This window comes from Dicentrarchus labrax, unplaced genomic scaffold (assembly GCF_905237075.1).
Source record: "Dicentrarchus labrax unplaced genomic scaffold, dlabrax2021, whole genome shotgun sequence".
NCBI lineage: Eukaryota > Metazoa > Chordata > Actinopteri > Moronidae > Dicentrarchus > Dicentrarchus labrax.
In genome coordinates, this window is record NW_026136720.1 from 5,790,889 (window position 1) to 5,808,242 (window position 17,354).

General features: G+C 41.6%; 1 protein-coding gene across 2 annotated transcripts in view; it reads left to right on the plus strand.

The window, feature by feature from the left end:
- Positions 1-17,354, plus strand: part of tspan9a (tetraspanin 9a) — a 159,506-nt gene that overhangs the window by 15,049 nt on the left and 127,103 nt on the right. The window contains exon 2 of one of the 2 annotated variants that reach the window (XM_051381503.1): positions 3,631-3,687. The exons of the other annotated variant lie outside the window; for it this stretch is intronic. The gene's annotated coding sequence lies outside the window, so the exon portion shown is untranslated. The remainder of the gene's footprint in view (positions 1-3,630; positions 3,688-17,354) is intronic. 2 annotated transcript variants of the gene reach the window in all.

Consider the following 17,354-nt stretch of genomic DNA (forward strand, 5'->3'; position numbering starts at 1 on the left):
GTGTATCTTGAGGCTGACAGGACTGTTGTTTCTTCCAGAGGTCATGAGTGGCTCCAGGCATCAATTAGGTATTTCCTGTTCAACAGCCTGACCTGTGACCCCCCCTCTTGTGTTTTTTTTTACTCCCTCACATACCCGTGGCTGTATTAGACAAGCTGAGTATGTAAGTATAACCACAGTAGCATGTGATCCAAAAGGCCATATGTTCAGAGACGCAAGTGTAGCACCTAAAGTTAGTAATCTTATTCCTGTGGTTGCACTTGCAGGATCAAGATCAATTATTTATGTAAAGAAAGTTCCCAATTATTGATGTAAGTTGCATGCCGCTCAATGTGAGTGCTTAAAGCTGCCGAATCCTTTCAGTGATTGATCACCACAACATTTGTGTTGGTGTGCATCCAAAGCTGTGTGTTTTTGTGTGTGTGTGTGTGTGTGTGTGTGTGTGTGTGTGTGTGTGTGTGTGTGTGTGTGTGTGTGTTCAAGCCCCTTCTCTTGGCAATGACTGTGTGTCATTAAAATGGAATGCCTGGCTACTTGGGGAAACTCTAACTGCTGCTTGAATATAAATCAATGTTTTGTGCTTCCTTTGTAGCTCTCCGTCTTGCACAACACACACTGATTGGTATTGTTGAATACTGATTATTTCACAAATTGCATTTATGGCTATTACGCATGACATCACATACCCCATATATACAGTAGCTCTTCCTATGATCATATTTGGTGATGTGATCAGGATGCCTGCCTGGGAGAATATAAATAGAGTTTTATCTCGCCTGATTCAGTCTTCCTGTTTGGAACATGGACCACTCCTGAGGCTACAGAGCTGTCTGGCCGCACTGCAGCGCTTACTCAGGGTAAAATTTCAGTCCTAATAACCTAAAGATGTGCAGGCAAGCCAGGGGGCACATAGGGATTCAGGCAGGCTGGGATGCAGGTAGTTCTGTAGATTGGAGAAAAAAATAAACACAGTGGCTACAGAACAGACCTCAACCAGATTTACTCTAATTGTATTTATAGTCTAAATGGAGGAAAGGGAATATAGGTTTAAAGAAGACGCCACTATATTTTCCTGTGGTTACTGTTTCCCTGTACTTTACCATTTTTATTGATAAATGCATGTGTAATCACTGCAGCTGTTTCCTTTATTGTTTAGTCTGCTGATTGTTTTCTTGATTAATCGATTTTGTTAGTCTATGAAATGTTAGAAAATTGTGAAAATGCCCATCACAGTTTCCTAAAGCCCATGGTCATGTGATCAGATGTTCTGTCCACTGAATAAATGACAAATCGGATAGATAATAAACCTACATAACACTCATCCTATTTATTTTGTAGTTTTAGATCCTTTCTTACATCTGTATAAAGAGCAGAACAAGATAGTGATATTCAGTTTCAGTTCTTTTTACTTTTTCTTTAAGAGGTTTGGAAATCTTGTTGGCAGATTCCAGTGTCACAGAGAAATTAAAAAGTAAAAGATTGATGTGCAATGCCTAAAACAGAGGCAGGCCCCCTGGGATCTAGAGAGGGGAGAAAGGAGAGGCAAGGAGGGAGAGGCAGTACTAAGAATATGCTGAAGGAGCTTCTCACGCTCCCGCCATTATCCAAGCAGAAAAAACCTCAAGGGGATATCCCACAGACCTGCACATTGTACCCATTTTACGCTGAGAGCTAGGGGATCAGAATTTCCTCCAGAGTGCTGTTAGTATTATGAAATCAATCCAACTTCACAAGCGTACCCATGTCAAACTGTTATGTCAAGTGTTCCATGAAATATTCAGAAATAATTAGTATAGATGCAGCTTAAAAGGCAGGCATTGATATCCAGGTGGCGAAGGCTCTACTCATGTGTGATTTGCACATGGTGTAATTATAGCGAGCTTTGACACGACTCACGGTGAACCTTTAGTTTAGACGTTCTGTAGCTCAAAAGACGCATCACACATTTCAATGTGAATGCCAAACTTCCATCAAGTGAACATTTACAGTACATGGCCTGAGGGCAGGTTTTTTTGCCTTTCACTTGTCATCATCTGAAGAGGCTGTTTCAGATGTTTGACTTCACACACGATTCCTTTGATACTTCAGTCCTCAACACCAGATATCCCAGATAGTGTGTTAATCCGCCGGCAAAGGGAGAAAATATCAGCATGGTGCTGTGGATTGTAGAGTCACGTTTCATTGACTCGAGCAGTAATTCAGGTCGTGGATAGATTTTTCCCTCCTGCGGCCCCTAATGAATCAACTTACAGGTTCTAGATTAGATGTTGTTTTTAGAGGTCTGCTAAGTACTGGCTCCAAAAACAAAAGCAGCGCGAGTGTAATATCCTCTTTATTCTTCGGGAGAATGAAACCATTTTTTATCATACATGGAAGATTGGAAATGCATAGGGGAAATGTCAGTTCCTGGTCTTATTAATGGACCCCACAAGCTTATAGTCTTAAAGTCACAACATAAAATTAAAACTAATGATTTGTTGACTTTGCATTTGGCAAAAGCGACCAGAAAACTGAGTAAGTAGATGCTGTGTGTCAAGCTAATATTCAGTCCTTGTTTTATTTTTTCCCTGCGTTCGCCCTTATTTTTGATTTACCTCTTATGCTCCCTTCTTCTTCCTCTTTATTCTATTTTCTGTCCTTCCACAATTCTTTCCAGTCATCTGTCTTACAGCAGAGCTCGGCAGGCAAAATGTTGTGTGAGTGGCGCACCTACCCTGGCTTTGTGGTGCCTGACCAGAAACTCAATGAGTAATGCAAGTGGAAAGCCTGCAGGTTGTAGACACGCTCGGCAGCTTCAGAGACCGCTGGCTCTGGTTTTGGACTAGCTGACATTGTGTGGAAGAGAGTTCCACAAGAAAGCCGATGGAGTGGCTGTCTGGTGCAGAGCCTGTCACATCAGACAGTGGCCCGTGGTCTGTGGTTTAGTGTGAGCTCATAGGACAGATTAGTCTCGTCTGCACTGTCAACCTGCAGTTTCCACATAGACACTGATTCCTGAACGCAGCTTCCTGCTACGCTCATTATAAGTCATCTAATATGAAAAACACTGTGATTTACTCATCTTAGCATGCCTTAAATAGTTGTCTGTCTATGATTATCGGGCAGTTGGACCATTTGATCTTTTGACTGTTAGTCATATGCATAGTGGTCTGAAATAGCATCATTTGGATGCTTGGTAAGTGCTATGGGATGGACTATAATTTTCCTGACTGTCATCTCCAATGGCAAAGATCTGTCCAGATGCTAAATTTGTGGTCAGTACTAATGGGCTTGCCTCCTGAGGAAGGAGGCTGTGTATGGGCTTTCTGCGTGTTATAGCATTGTGTTTGATAGACGTGTTTTTAATGCAAATGAGGGTGCAAATATCCATATCAACCACTGACAGTTGTTTTGTGGTCAAGGCTGCTGTTATGTTGAAAAGCTTTCACTATTCCACTCTGTCGTTGACAAGCTCACGTAACTGTTTATAATTGTCACGTAGCTCTGTCATTTTCCCAATTATCTACCTTTTAACACCCCACTTTTTAGCTGTGTGTGCCACTATGGGTCTGTGAATTTTTACAATTAGCAGTTGATTTTAATCTAAGGAGTCGTTCTCAGTCCCTGTTTTTCTTCTCCTCTGTTTGACAGGCTGTCACAGGCGAGCCGGAGAGCCCACTGCCTCTGTTTCCAACCACATCTGAGCCGGTGAGAAATTACGCCATGTTCCACCCCACTTGGTTTTCTAGTTCCAGCCTCGAGATGGCCTAATTCTGTCTTTACCCTATCAAACTGCAATCACGGCTAAGTGATTGTTTGTTTGCAAAAGATTTCTCTCAAGTGGTGTTAATGAACCCTTTTTCCTTTGGGTCACTTCCTTTAACACAAGTTTGTGAGAATCAAGAATGGATGCACTCATAAGGTTGAAGTCAGGAAATTCCCAAAATTAAGACGTAATAAGGAATAAGAGAGAATGGGCACAGCATTGGTTCCCGATAGTGGATTGCTGTGGGTATTTCCCAGTTTGCTCAAGGGTGTTGTAATAGAATAGACAACAGACCTTCCGGGAAACACGCTCCTGGGTCTAGATTACAGATTGTTCAGAGCTGACTTGCTGCTCTGGTATGGGTGGGCTTCCTGTCCTGACTACAGGAAAAAGCCCCTTATGCATACACACATATGCTCACACATGAACCCTATGCCTTAAATCTTAAGGACATAACTTGCATGACCTCCAGCGTTGCCTATACCAGTAATTGGTTATAGGCATAAATTATGTTGGACCGTAAGGGCACACATGGAAAAGCAGCCAGAATTTTGTGGTCACTACGGTCACTGAGTGCCAGCCAGAATAATGAATACCAGAAATCAGTGACCTGCTTCTTTAAGTCTGTTTATCTTTAAGAGCCATTTCACTCTCATATGTCAAAAAAGAGTTCCCTAACCATTATTGGTCATGAAATGTAATTTCCCTTACTACACATGATATTGCTGCTCACACCGTAACACAGCAACAGTGGCTCTACATCGCTTATATTTCAGCACACTAAGGTATGTATCACAGTTTGTGGAGTACGTGTTTATGCTTGTGTGAAATATGCAAAGATAATATTGCAAGTAGCTAACTGTTTCTTTGTAAATGGTGCAACTGTTTGAATAACGGTCCACTGTAAGACTGTTTGTATCCGTATATCGGTTTTGTCCAGTGGTGTTTGATCAGTGCAGTTTAGCTCTAAGCTATATTGTGTTCGCAGAGACACACACTTGAGTGTGTGTGGAAGCACACACCAGCAGCACAGATAGAAAGCTGCAGGATAGAAAGTGTTTTGATTCAGCCAAAGCACAGTCATTTTATGTGTTATCCTCGCATAGATCGGGCCCTGAACTTCAGCTTAAACAGCCTCTGGTTAGAAAAACTCATTTGATTGTCTCGCTTCAACTGGTAAGGATCAACAGTGGCCATTGATTGACTCGTGCCTTAACTTCCGGAGCTGGGAGCTATGTATCTGCTACAACAGTAGCATTTATTTGATTCCACGGCGATTCACAAAGACCCCATTAATAATGTATATTTGCAACACCTAATCGGTGATATATTAGAAACACCTCAGTAAAATACCTTCCAGTACAAAATTCATCATGGACCTGAGTTGACATAAAAACAACTAAAGTAGTCATTTAAACAGTCAGAGAACATTTCAATATGGAGTATAATTTATTGCACGACTGGTGTACTTCATAGCATCACATCATAGCCTACAGGTTGCTTCCATTTTTCTGGTTACTCAAATTAGATTCGCACAGGCTAAAGCGGAAATTGACATAAGCTTCTAACCTCTTTCATGCTGCCATCCTGAGACTGAACGAGGTGTACTAACATGAATAAAAGAGCACTCTGGATCATGCCTATCCATGTAAAACAGGCGCAACCAGGTGCCAGCCAGCACCGAGTGTGAAAGCTGGCTGCTGCCTTTCATTCTGGGTCACGCTGTTCAAGACGAAGTACCCCGTCACTAGTAAGCAGCAGTGAAGCCTCTAAGGGTCCTTTGCTCTAAAAACTAAAAAACTTAAATGTTCTGAGCTCAGGTCAAAGACTTTGATCATAATCAGGCTCAGTGGCTTCTGCTTACTCGGTCAGTAGTGGCGGTGGACTGTGCAGTGTGGCAGCGACCTCTGGCAGGCACTGTGGGTTCTGCAGTCAGAAGCACGGTAACTGGCAATGCCTTTACTTTTTAGGCTTATAGTTGACAGGACAGGGAAGTGGGGGGAGAGAGAGAGAGAGAGAGAGGGGAAGACATGCAGCAAAGGGCTGTGGGTGACAAATGGAAGCAGGCTGCAGAGGTAAGACAGTTCCCATCGACCATCTACAATGCAGAGAAAAGCTTCCTAGACGGCTGCAGCTGCAGAACGTTGCTCTTTTCTATTTCAGTTCAATGGCAGTAACATCTGGGCCCTCAGTCAGCTCTGGGTAATAATAAAGGAGGTCGTCCATGGAGACTGGTTGGTCTGGACAGGCCTTTTCTGGAAGGAAAAAAGGGAAATTAATAGCCCAAGGTTGTCACTATAAATCCCTGTAAGGCAGGGTAGATGCTCAGCTTCAAGAGAAGCTTTTTTGGTCGCCTGTAATCACTTTGCTTTTCCAATTCTGCTCACTGTTTTTTTCCTGTAAAGCGGTCCAATAGGACAAGACTTAATAGTCTGTTCTTTAAATTTAGTCTGAATTCCTTCACTCTGCAGTTTAAATTGTCTCACTCCCTCAATTGGTCTAATGAGGGAAATCCTCTTTATCTCATTCTGCCAATTCAATGTTTTACTTTAACTACATCTAGTAGTGTAGCTGGAATCTAAAGTGTACATCTTCAGTGGTTTGTGTGTGCTTACAAGTGTTTATACTGCCTGCTGCTCTGTGTTCCTTTACGTGAAAGTGTCCTTGTTCAATCACTATCTGTGCTTGCAGCTCAGGTTTCATTCTGTGCCATGAACAAGTGAGACTTTGAACACGTTATTCCAATATTGGTGAAATGAAGATAAAGAAATAGGCTGAATTTTGTGAAACCTTAGCTGGGAGACCTTAAGGCATGTATTGTGCAAGAAGCACTCTGGATTAGTTCCATATGTTTGATATCTGATTGAAAACTTTCAACTGGCAAAGGTTGATTATGGCTGAACAAAATGGTAAAAATTTCCACTGAAAAAAGCTATTAAAATCATGATGATATGACAGCTGTTGGGGTGTATACCAAACAAACATGTTTTCTTACAGCTGGAGAACAAGAATTGTTGGTCAGGGCATTTTTGCAGTACTACAGTTTTCATTATAATGTATGTATAATAATTCATTTGTCACACATTTTACCTCCATCAAAAAATTGCAGCTTCCATGATTTGGATATTGCACTTGCAATTTTAATAATATTTCGAAAATAATTGTGTAACACTATGTATGATTGAATCATTTGTAAAGAATATGATGATAGTGATCAGTACATCATTGTTTGGAGCGTCCCTATATGGTGCACAGCTGGTTAGCGTCCGCTCTTCATCTCTTCATCACATTCTGCCTGTCACCACCTGCATTGCATCTGGTTCAACTGTACTTCGCTGCCTTCAGTTTGTCAGTGCTCGACATGGTTGCTGAAGTTTATAAACTAGCAATCAAACACAGCTAAACTGTTGAGTGAGACCGTATAGCTGAACCGGGTGTAGAACAGTTAACACTGATTATAACAAAGATAAAGGCAAGGTAGTGGCGTTAATGTTCATAACTGCCATTCATTTTAATCACCAGCATGCAGAACATTTTCGTTCCTGAATTATTCATTTTATGTAACGGTTTTCTGTTTATTCTAACACAAGCTGTTTTTTCAGTCTGTGACTTTGGTGAGGATGTCTTCTGGCTTTCAGTATAAAGAGTAGCAGGCTTAGCTGAAACAAAAGGAGTTGAGGGGTTTCAGTCAACACCACTCAGTACACAGTAAACTCTGAGAGAGGAAAGGGGGAGTGGGAGAGGGGGAGGATGAAGGAAACGGAGGTTGAAGGAGAGGGAAAAGGGCACTGTATTTCACAGCCCCAGTAATGTTCTTTCTGTAAAAACATCAAGGCTCTGCTTCACTGCGCTTCACAGCACGGCTCCCCAGTCTCTGCGTTTGATGGCTCTGTTAGCAGACCACAACACAACACCCTTGCTTTGGCAGGGTCAAATGGGTTCAAAGTGGATCCTGGCCTTTAATCAAACTATAACTGATATTGCAAATGTTGACTTTTTTTTGTTGTTTGGTTTTACAAAAGATACATCAGTGTATCACGAAGCCTGTTTCTGAGGCAATATTTCAGTTTGATCTTTGAAAGTAGGAATTAGATGGTGGTACATGTGTGGTTCTGTTGTGGTTTAATGTCAAAGGTGTTTCTGTGATTTTAAATTGCTTGTCAAAGGTAATTTATGTCATTTTAATTCATCTCAAAGGTCTTTTGACCTTGCTACAGGAATGTTTTTGGCCTGTAGAAACTCATACATGTCAACCTTGAATGGAAGGTTGTATCTTTATTCCTCTGGAATTGGATATTTACATTTTTATTTGTCTATATATTACTCTGAACCCCCAGTGATAAACCAATGGACAAACACACATTTCTTTCCATTTTGATACATTTGGCAAATATACCACATGTTTCTCGTAAAATTGAGTTTTTAACTTGTAATGATGATCCACAAGCAATCACACTCCTTTTACTATACTGTGGTCAGTTTTAGGACACTGAGAGCATCAAAATGGTTCAAAACAAGATTTATTTAGATACATTTACCTAATTCTAAAACTCCTCACTGTCCCTTTCCGGCTACCTTCCATTGAAATATTTACAGTGGCTCTCTACCAGCAACTCTAGATGATAATAATATATGTAATTTATAATTCCATATCTTCACGTGTGTCTAATGAGCTCTCAGAATGGACATAGATGAGCAGGTATTAATCTTCCACCGCTGCTCCTGCTAATTTTGGTCTTATCAAATGACTGATTATCTTTCTCTCCCTCTGCAGCAGCAGTGGTTTGTCCTTCAAGTGCCCTCTGCAGCGTTGACTCCAATTGGAAAGTGTGTTTGTGGCTATAGGTTTCAAAAACCATTTATGGGGAGATTAAAGAGCTAAAGCAGGAGCGATAAAAGAAAGAGAACGAACATGTAGAAGAAAAAATAAATGGGATGCATTAAAATTGAGGAAACTTTCTCGTAAAGTTATCATGGTCAGTGATGTCTCCTCATATAGATGAGTGCTACACTAGACATTACTTTCACTAAAACCTTTCCAAAACTTTTTTAATCCATTGTTGCCTGCATAAACTCGCTGCAGCACCGGCTAGCCCACATCGTAATGACTGGGCTTTATTCATTATCTGTCGAAATCAAGTGAGCTAAAAGCAGTAGCTCGTCCAAACTCTGCCTCTCGAAACTTTCTCTCACTGCTTGTGTGCCAGTTGTGGTTGTTCAACATTTAGGCTCGGTCTCCTGTGAGGACCCGAATAGCATACAAAAGCCCCCAGAGTCACTGATGAGTGACGTTTTAGTGGCTAGTGGGGAGCTCTTAACAATGCCTACGAGCATTTCTCTCCCGCTTTCCCTCCCTCTCTCTCTGTCTCTATCTCACGGTGGTAGAGAGAGAGAGGATTAATATTCATGCTGACTGTCACTGAGCCTCCTGCAAGCTAACTGCCTGTCACTAGTAGTATTGTGAGTCATGCTAACCATGACCTAATGACTCCGCTATCTAGCACTGTGTGTGTCTCAACTGCATATGCTTAAAATACCATGGTATAGCAGCAGAACTGATGGATTGTAGCAGTCAGTGTTGAATCCTAGTCATCTCGCCAATGTATACCAATGACATGAGCTTAATTGAAGCTGACATTGGAGAGAAGGTGCAGCAGAAAGCTCATAATTAAAGGCCTGTCCTATGTTACATATTGCTGCGAGGCTCCAGCGAGACAAACAGGGAACTCCCATAAAGAATAATAATAGTCCTACTTAAATTACAAATGGATGCTGAAGAAGCAACTGTCTTTAATCAGGGTTGAGGAGGAAGTTTCTGCTCTGAATCATTCAACAAATCACTATAACATAGCCTCTGATCAGCTCTCCCATTCTAACATAATTATGCCCACATTTTCTGTTAGCTTTGATAGTAATAGGGCTGCAAGCTGAGTCGGGGAGACGGTGTCCTAACCAGAATACCATGACAACCTTATCACATATTGTGTAGCAGCCATATTGATGTGCACTAGTCAAAGACCGATTTAAAAGGGCAGATTTAAATATATTGTAGATATATATTCTAAACATCAAATAATGTCAGAGAGATAAAAACCATATACTGCACCCTTTGCATTGTGGGTATTGTGTTCTCTATATTTATTCAGTGTCAAGACATGAATTAGGTGATTACTTGTAGCGTTATTAGTAATATTAATGTTGAAGGAACAACAGCACTGATGAACATGTTTCCTTGCAGTGTGCGCCATCTAGTGAATTTTGAGCTATATAACATGAATGGATTTTCCCGGCATACCTAATGGCCTATACTTCTTTTCAGTGTACTGTGCCTCTTCCACATGATCAACTGTATTTTAGCAGTTTTTGAAACATCCTACTATACAGCATGCAGCGCTGCACTAGAATACAGGCACAATTGCAAAGGTAAAACAGCTTGCAGAGTTAAATAAGGAAACTCTTATTTTATGGACAGTGTGTCTGAAGAAATTCGATTTAAGATTTGATCCAACCCTTGATGCTCTGCTAGCAATGCACTCTAAGTCCATTAAACAACAGAAAGGAGGGGTCACACTTTGATTCCTCCCCACTCAATTGAGCAGTCTAAAGGTCTGTCAGGGTTTTGTGTTAGGGCTGCCCCAGAATTCAATAGTGTTCAAATCGAAAATTTCCAAAGGTATCTGAGGAGAGACACAGAGGGAGGAGGGAGGAAAGGGAGAGAGACTAGGAGGGATGGAGAGAGAATGAAGGAGAGGTGTTCACTAGTGGATAATTGGAAAGCAGGCAGGTTGGGACTGCAGTTCACATGGTGTTAAAACAAGCTGTTCCCAGCGGCCATTTATCCGGATCACCTGAGAGGTACAAACCAGTGTCACTGACTTAAAATCAATTTTCTGATGAAATGACTTAGAGGACAAATTATCTCTCAGCCCTGACCTGCAGTCATCAGACTTGTGTTCTTGTCCACACCACTAGAGGTCAGTGTGACCCTGAAGTGTGTGCACATGAGGGAGTGAAGATGTCATGGACTGCTTGGATGGGTAGGAGGGGAGTTTGCAGCATGCTTTATGGTCATGTCTGCAGAATGACTGCATGGTGCAAAGCATTGGCTGTTTTTCTCCTCCAAAAACAAAATCTCTTTCTGTATTTTTTTTCCTCCTCTTATGCTCTATTTCTTTATCTGTTCCTTCCCTTGCATTTCGACCTGGGATGGGTTGAACCTGTTTATGTGATTTGCATAAGCTGGCTTCAGAAATCTGTGCTTACCCCTGTGTATTGCTCAGTCAGAGTGAGCTGGCTGTTCAAAAGGAATAGCTAATGACTCCATTGCCCTCATTGACGCATGTCAGTCTATTTCAGGCTCAACGACTAACACTCTCATACATGGCCAAGTAAGAACTGATGAGCTGCATGCTGGATCAGCCCTGCAACGTCAGCCTACCACTTGGTTAGTCAGGAGAGTGATTTCCAACAGGGCAACTTATCCTCATGCCTGTGGACCATCACCGAAGTGTATATTCTAGCCTCGTGTCACGCTGCTGACAGCACTCCACCGATGGAGGAGACGTACTGGGATATCAAACATGTGATCTGACCTGATGTGGGAGCGGTGGCATTTCTTCACCCCCATCCTCCACCACCTCTCTGCCCATAACAGGAGCCATCCTTCAGTCCTGTCTCCTTATTGATCCCCATTTGGCCGGGGTTCATTCTCCCCCTCTCCGTTACCCACCATCAGTCTCAGTCCTAAGCTTGTCCACCACTGACCCATGCTCTCAGGATGAGATGAGCTGTAATTGGAGGGGAGTGAGGTTGAGAAGGGGGGGTATTCGAGAGTCAAGCCATAGAAGGGGCGAGAATGGGCGAGGAAAGAGTGGAGATAAAGAGACAGAGAAAGTGTGAGAGAGCGATTGGGCAGCTGGGTAGAGACGAACGGAATTAACTGGACTGAATGCTGAATGCAGGGGCAGGAAGGGCACTGCCAGCCACGGAGGCCTGTGGCCGGCTTTCACATGACTATCTGTATGCAGGGACGCAGGAGAGTAATAGAATCCCAACGTGATGTGCCGGGATGCTTGGGGAGGGGGGAGTAAATTTAGACACACACACACACACACACACACAGCTCCGCAGAGCCGGGGGGATGATCGCAGCTCTGGGGCCTTCTCTGGCCATCTCTACCCTTCTGAAAGAGTCATGGAGGGCACTGCTGCAATCACAATATGAATCACCTCCTTTCCATACCTTACCTGGCTTAATGGCCAAATGGTGAGATGTATCTCATTGCAATGTGATGGCAGTGGGGGGTGGGGGGTTGGGAGATAAGTCAGCCACACTTTATTTCCAGGCTCTGTTAGGGGAGCATCTGTTGGCTTGTGCAGCTATTGGATTTCAAAAGCAACAGCGCATGTCATAAACTGATGTTATATGATAAAATAGATTCTTCATGATTGATATACAGATGTTTCTCTGGTGTCAGTCATTCAGCCAGTTAGGCTACAATAAAGCTGGTTTCCGCGGGCAAACACGCAGCAAGATATGGCGTCTCTCAATGTCAGTGGTTTTGTCCTTAAATACATCACACGTTTACTGCCTCTGCAGAGTCCCATCTGAGCCCTGCTGCCTCCCTGTATCCTGTCTCGTTATTAATACCTCCTTAAGCAATATCAGGTGAAGATCAAAAGAGGGTGTCGTGACTTTGAAGTGCTTGTATCCAAGTCCATGCAAATCTGTTGTTCCGCACTTTGAAATGATTACCTTTTCTCTTTACAGAGCCATCCATTGGGTTGACACAGTTGATTATTTCTCATAAATTTGTTGTTGAAAAAAGGCTTCACATTCTCTCCAATATTGTTATTGATAAAGGAAGACTGATAGGTTTGATAATAATATGAAAAGGAAAAATAAATTGCTATTGTTTTACTTTTTTACTTGGAATTCTGGAAGTGTTAGACCAGATTAAGGTGTTCTTGCAAACATCACATGTCAGGTTATAGCAGTATTCATGTTTTTGATCCATTCAAACACTAGGGAAGAACATCTTTTGTGTAAAGGAGTCAAAGCATGTACTTCCCTGATACAGTAAACTACAAAAAGAATTTGTAATTAGCTCAGAGAGGTTTGCTCCTCACCAGTTTGTATTTTTTTTTATTATCACTTATCTTCAGGATTTAACTTTAACTGCTTTGCCGAAGATCAAGTGGCACAGGAGGCGATAATATTTCCCACTGTGATTGTTTTTACCACATAAAGCTGGCATCTAAACAATCAAACATTTATCATTTCTTGTGATTTACCCCAGAAAAAAGATTCCTCAACCTTCAGAACATCTGACCACAGTATTATCAGATCCTTTAAGCCAATTACCTTTGTGTTCCTACTCCAATAAGTCGAAACTGTTTTTCCATTCATGGTCGATGGTCCACATGATGCTTCTTCACTAACCATTTGCAGACTGTGATATAATTGCAGGTTTATAGTATAGCTGTAGTCTCCGGTGAGGGCTACAGTCCTGAATAATAAAGACTGCGCACACCATCTGTGCAGTTTGTCGAAAACTATGGGACAAATGATTTAGCTATTCAAAGCTGATAGAAATTTAGCCATAAAAAAAAAAAAAAAAATCTGTGTTAACCAAATGTTCCCCAGTTTCCTTTAGTTGGAAAAGCACAGGATTCAGTCTTTGAAATGGCTGGAGGTTTTGATGACACGCTGTGCGCGTTGTGTGAGTGAATGCATTGTTAACAGCATGCTTTATTTCTTTTCCTTGGTTCTTATTTGTCTTTGGCACGGGTGAGTATTCGCCTCCTTGGCCTGAATCTTAATTTCTGATCTTTCTGACAGCCCTGAACAATAGCTGAGCTCGGCTGTTGGCAGTCTCATTTTCATTTTAATGTCTATAAATTATTTTTGGAACTAAGTGATTATAATTTTTGCTTCAAGAAGTAATGGTTAAAAAAGTAAACCTGGATTCCATCTGGATTTTTTTTTTACTACATGGCCATGATTTTTATGCTTGTCTGATGAACAGATGATGCAAACCCTTGGCATTTTTTGCTTCATTACAAGTGGATTTAAGTATCTGGGTAGGCTAAACTAACCCCCAGACTCACAAGGAACATTTTTTGGCAAATGGTTGATAAGAAAACAAATTGATGGTTTTATTACTGCTAATTTACAATATGTAATATACTCACCAGACCTGTTGTCTGCTATATTAGTTTGTTTTTTCAGTTCACTGTTCTGTGCACTTTTCTGTTCTGTCTCAGTTTTCGACACATTTTGACAAAAATAAACAATGCATTAAGCAATTAAATAAATTCCATTTAGTTACAGTCACATAGGTAAAATCAGTCTCCATCTTTAGTCAAGGCTGATTTTGTTTTGCAAAGAACATGGGGCTTGTTTTGGTGTGTCCAAAGTATATGACGCTATTCATGTGTTCTGCATTGTAAGCCATTCTAACGTGGAACATCAAGCAACAAATATTAAAAAAAATGTTCACCCTTGTACAAATGTTGTTAAGAGCTGACATGCACATTACACAGGAATATTGTAAACAGACTATTGATAGAACATTTTGTCTCTTTGTCATTGATTTACTTTTACCTCATCCTTGGCAGCCCAGAGAACTAAATGTTTTTTTTGTACCATTAGTTGAATTGGGGCTTGTAGCCTTTCTCCTAATGCTTATCAACATTGGTGTGTGCTATTCAATGTTGCTGCTTTTATGCATCTGTTTCCAACAGTGTCTTGTTATTAAGAGTAGTTCTAAACCCGAATTTTAGTATGTTCCTCATTTATTTGATCAAGACCAGCGATGTGTGTTTTTTAAACAAACTGTAGGCCATCTACTTTGCCTGTTAGGAGTCATCAGCTCTCAATACATAATGTGTTAGGATTACAATACGAGAACATCACTTTAATATTTATAAGATGGAAACAATAACTCTTACCCTTCAAATGCAATGAAGCATCTAATTGAAACTAATATAGAACTACAGTGTCATTTTTCTGTTGAATATTCTAGTTTGTTCTCATGAGTGAGAATCTAAAAATTAGCATATGACTGGTGCCATACTGACAGGCCTAGCTGCTCCTATGTAGATCTGAGTGATCCCACTAACATTGGGGGGCAGTCCTAGAACCTGTTGTAGAAGCTGCGATTGCATAACTCCTCATCAGCTGCCCTGTTTCTCCTTTTATCCCTTCCATCATTACATTAAGACTGACAAATTCCTTCAGTAACTCATTGTCTAGACTGTCTCATCCAGACTCTGGATTCTTGCCTGTATAGCCATTGAGCCACAGGTGTAGTCGGGTCTTTTTTTAGACGTCTCCAGCTCTCTACATCGCCTTGCCACACAACCCAACTGGTCAGCGCCTGGGTGGTCAGTGATGGTCTATCGGACAGCAGCACTAAATACTCAGGATCTGACTTTTGAGGACTATTCTGTAATGCCAGGCTGTTCAATATCTCAAAATTAAAGCCAGCATGTACAAATCAGTGGGTGTTGAACTTGACCAGCAACCAAATAGATCGAAACAAACTCTTAGTTCACACGCAGAGAAATATTACGATTAATGGCGAAGCAAACAAATGTACTAAACTGAAAAATAAGTCAAAGATGCCACAGAGTCATAGCTAAATATTGAGAGAGGGCATCAGTCTTTCACAAACAATTTTGACATTTTGGTGTAACCTCCATTTGCTTTTCTGACAAATCACTTGGTTCCATTACAGGCACTTTTGATGAGCAACACAATGCTTAAACTGAGTAACCCCAGCCAGCATTTCAAAATGTGTTGTTATTATCAGCTAAAGTGTAAGCCTATTTTACACAGGGATGAGGCTTTCCATGCAAACCTCCCCCTTATTTTTAACAATTTGCCCCTCAATCTCTGCCTGTGTGTCAGTGCCAGACAGTGAATTAATATGCATTAAAGCTAAGCGCTCAGGTGTGGAAGAAGAGACCTGGCATTTTGCGTAGAGCAGCGTTGAGAAAGTGGGCTGTGAGTGATGAGGGATAGGACCGATCCTGACACTTTGAGTCAGCCTTTATTCAGTGTGCACCTTCTGTCATCATGCACCCGCCACTTCTTTCATCTCTGTCACGCACAGAATGCCATAACTCCGTTAGCAACACCCACAACAAATACAGACCGGTCCTCCCTCAAACCACACATGTTCTGTACTGTGTGTATCTTTTAGTACAATTGCCTACCATCTGGGGCCACTATTGTGTGGGATTTTAATGGTTTTTTTTTTTATAACGCTGTGATTTATGCTCTGAAATGTGAGTTCTGCACTGAAATGCCGTTCAGGAGATCCTGTATTAGGTTGTACCTGGCCAAACTGTAGTCCTCTGAGAAGATTTCTTGTCTCCATAAGTCACCTTTGCGTTCATTTTTTTCTTCTTCATAATAGCTCCAACAGGTATTCTCCCCAGGGCTTTCTTTTACCATCACCCTAGAGAATTTGCAGGATACAAGACAAAGTGAGGAAGGTGACACTTGGCTCAAGAATGAATCCGTTACAATGAGTAAAACAGCCCCACACACCAGTGTGCGAACTATACCTTGGCTTTCAGCAGAGCTCACATTTTTTTTCATTATGCTGACTACAAAACAGAGAAATGAATAATGATAATTTGGCACGCGGACTGACTGGGACTAAGAAAGTTGTTTTTTTCTGATCTTTGAGTTAAAGTGAGTGAAGTTTATCATAATGTGCCACTATTGTTGGTAATGACAAAAATTGCATTCAATCAGATAACCCCTATAAATGAATTATACATCAGTAATAACCAAATTTTACACACTATCCATGATGGTGATGCAGAAAAATAGAAATGCATGGCCAAAGTAGCATACTTTAGATACCCCCCAAAATTTCACAAATCATGTTTTCAGGGGAGTTCATGTCATGCAAGTGGAGCAAAGATCCTCCTGGCTCCCCTATAGTTCACACCCTGCCACACAGACATGCTCTCTCTCTCTCTCTCTCACACACACACACACACACACACACACACACACACACACCTGGAGACCAAGGATATAGGGGGTATAATCATAGATGGTGTCGCATTGTGATTTGTTGTATTTGGTTCTATGCATTAAATTGACTTGACACATGTACACAAACATGCACATCTGGAGAAAGAATAGTCACCACAGACATATGGTATACAGTGCTGGACAACACAGTGTGTTTCGACCCCCCCCTTAGGAGCCCCCGTGGAGCTCAGAGAGACATTTTGGTCACCAGGACACCTAAAGGACAAACAGTGGCCAGGTGCCAGGGAGACAGCAAGGCGCCTAATTCATCACCACCCCCTGCTGAGCGACAGATTGGAATGACACTCACATATAGCGTGCTGTGCCCATGCCTTCTCTCTTCCTCGTGTAGTAGCTTGGAAAAAAGGCTAACATGGCAATATCATAATTAGCGGGGCACATTAAAATCGGAGCCATGAAGCGTGTCATTAAAAATCCTCTGCTGCAAGCCAGTCTTTCCAGACTCCCACATGTGAAAACTAAAAGTGCTCACAGTCTGGCTCTGGATTTATCATGGCATCACTGCAATCTCCGATCTGTTTTTTGGCCTGCT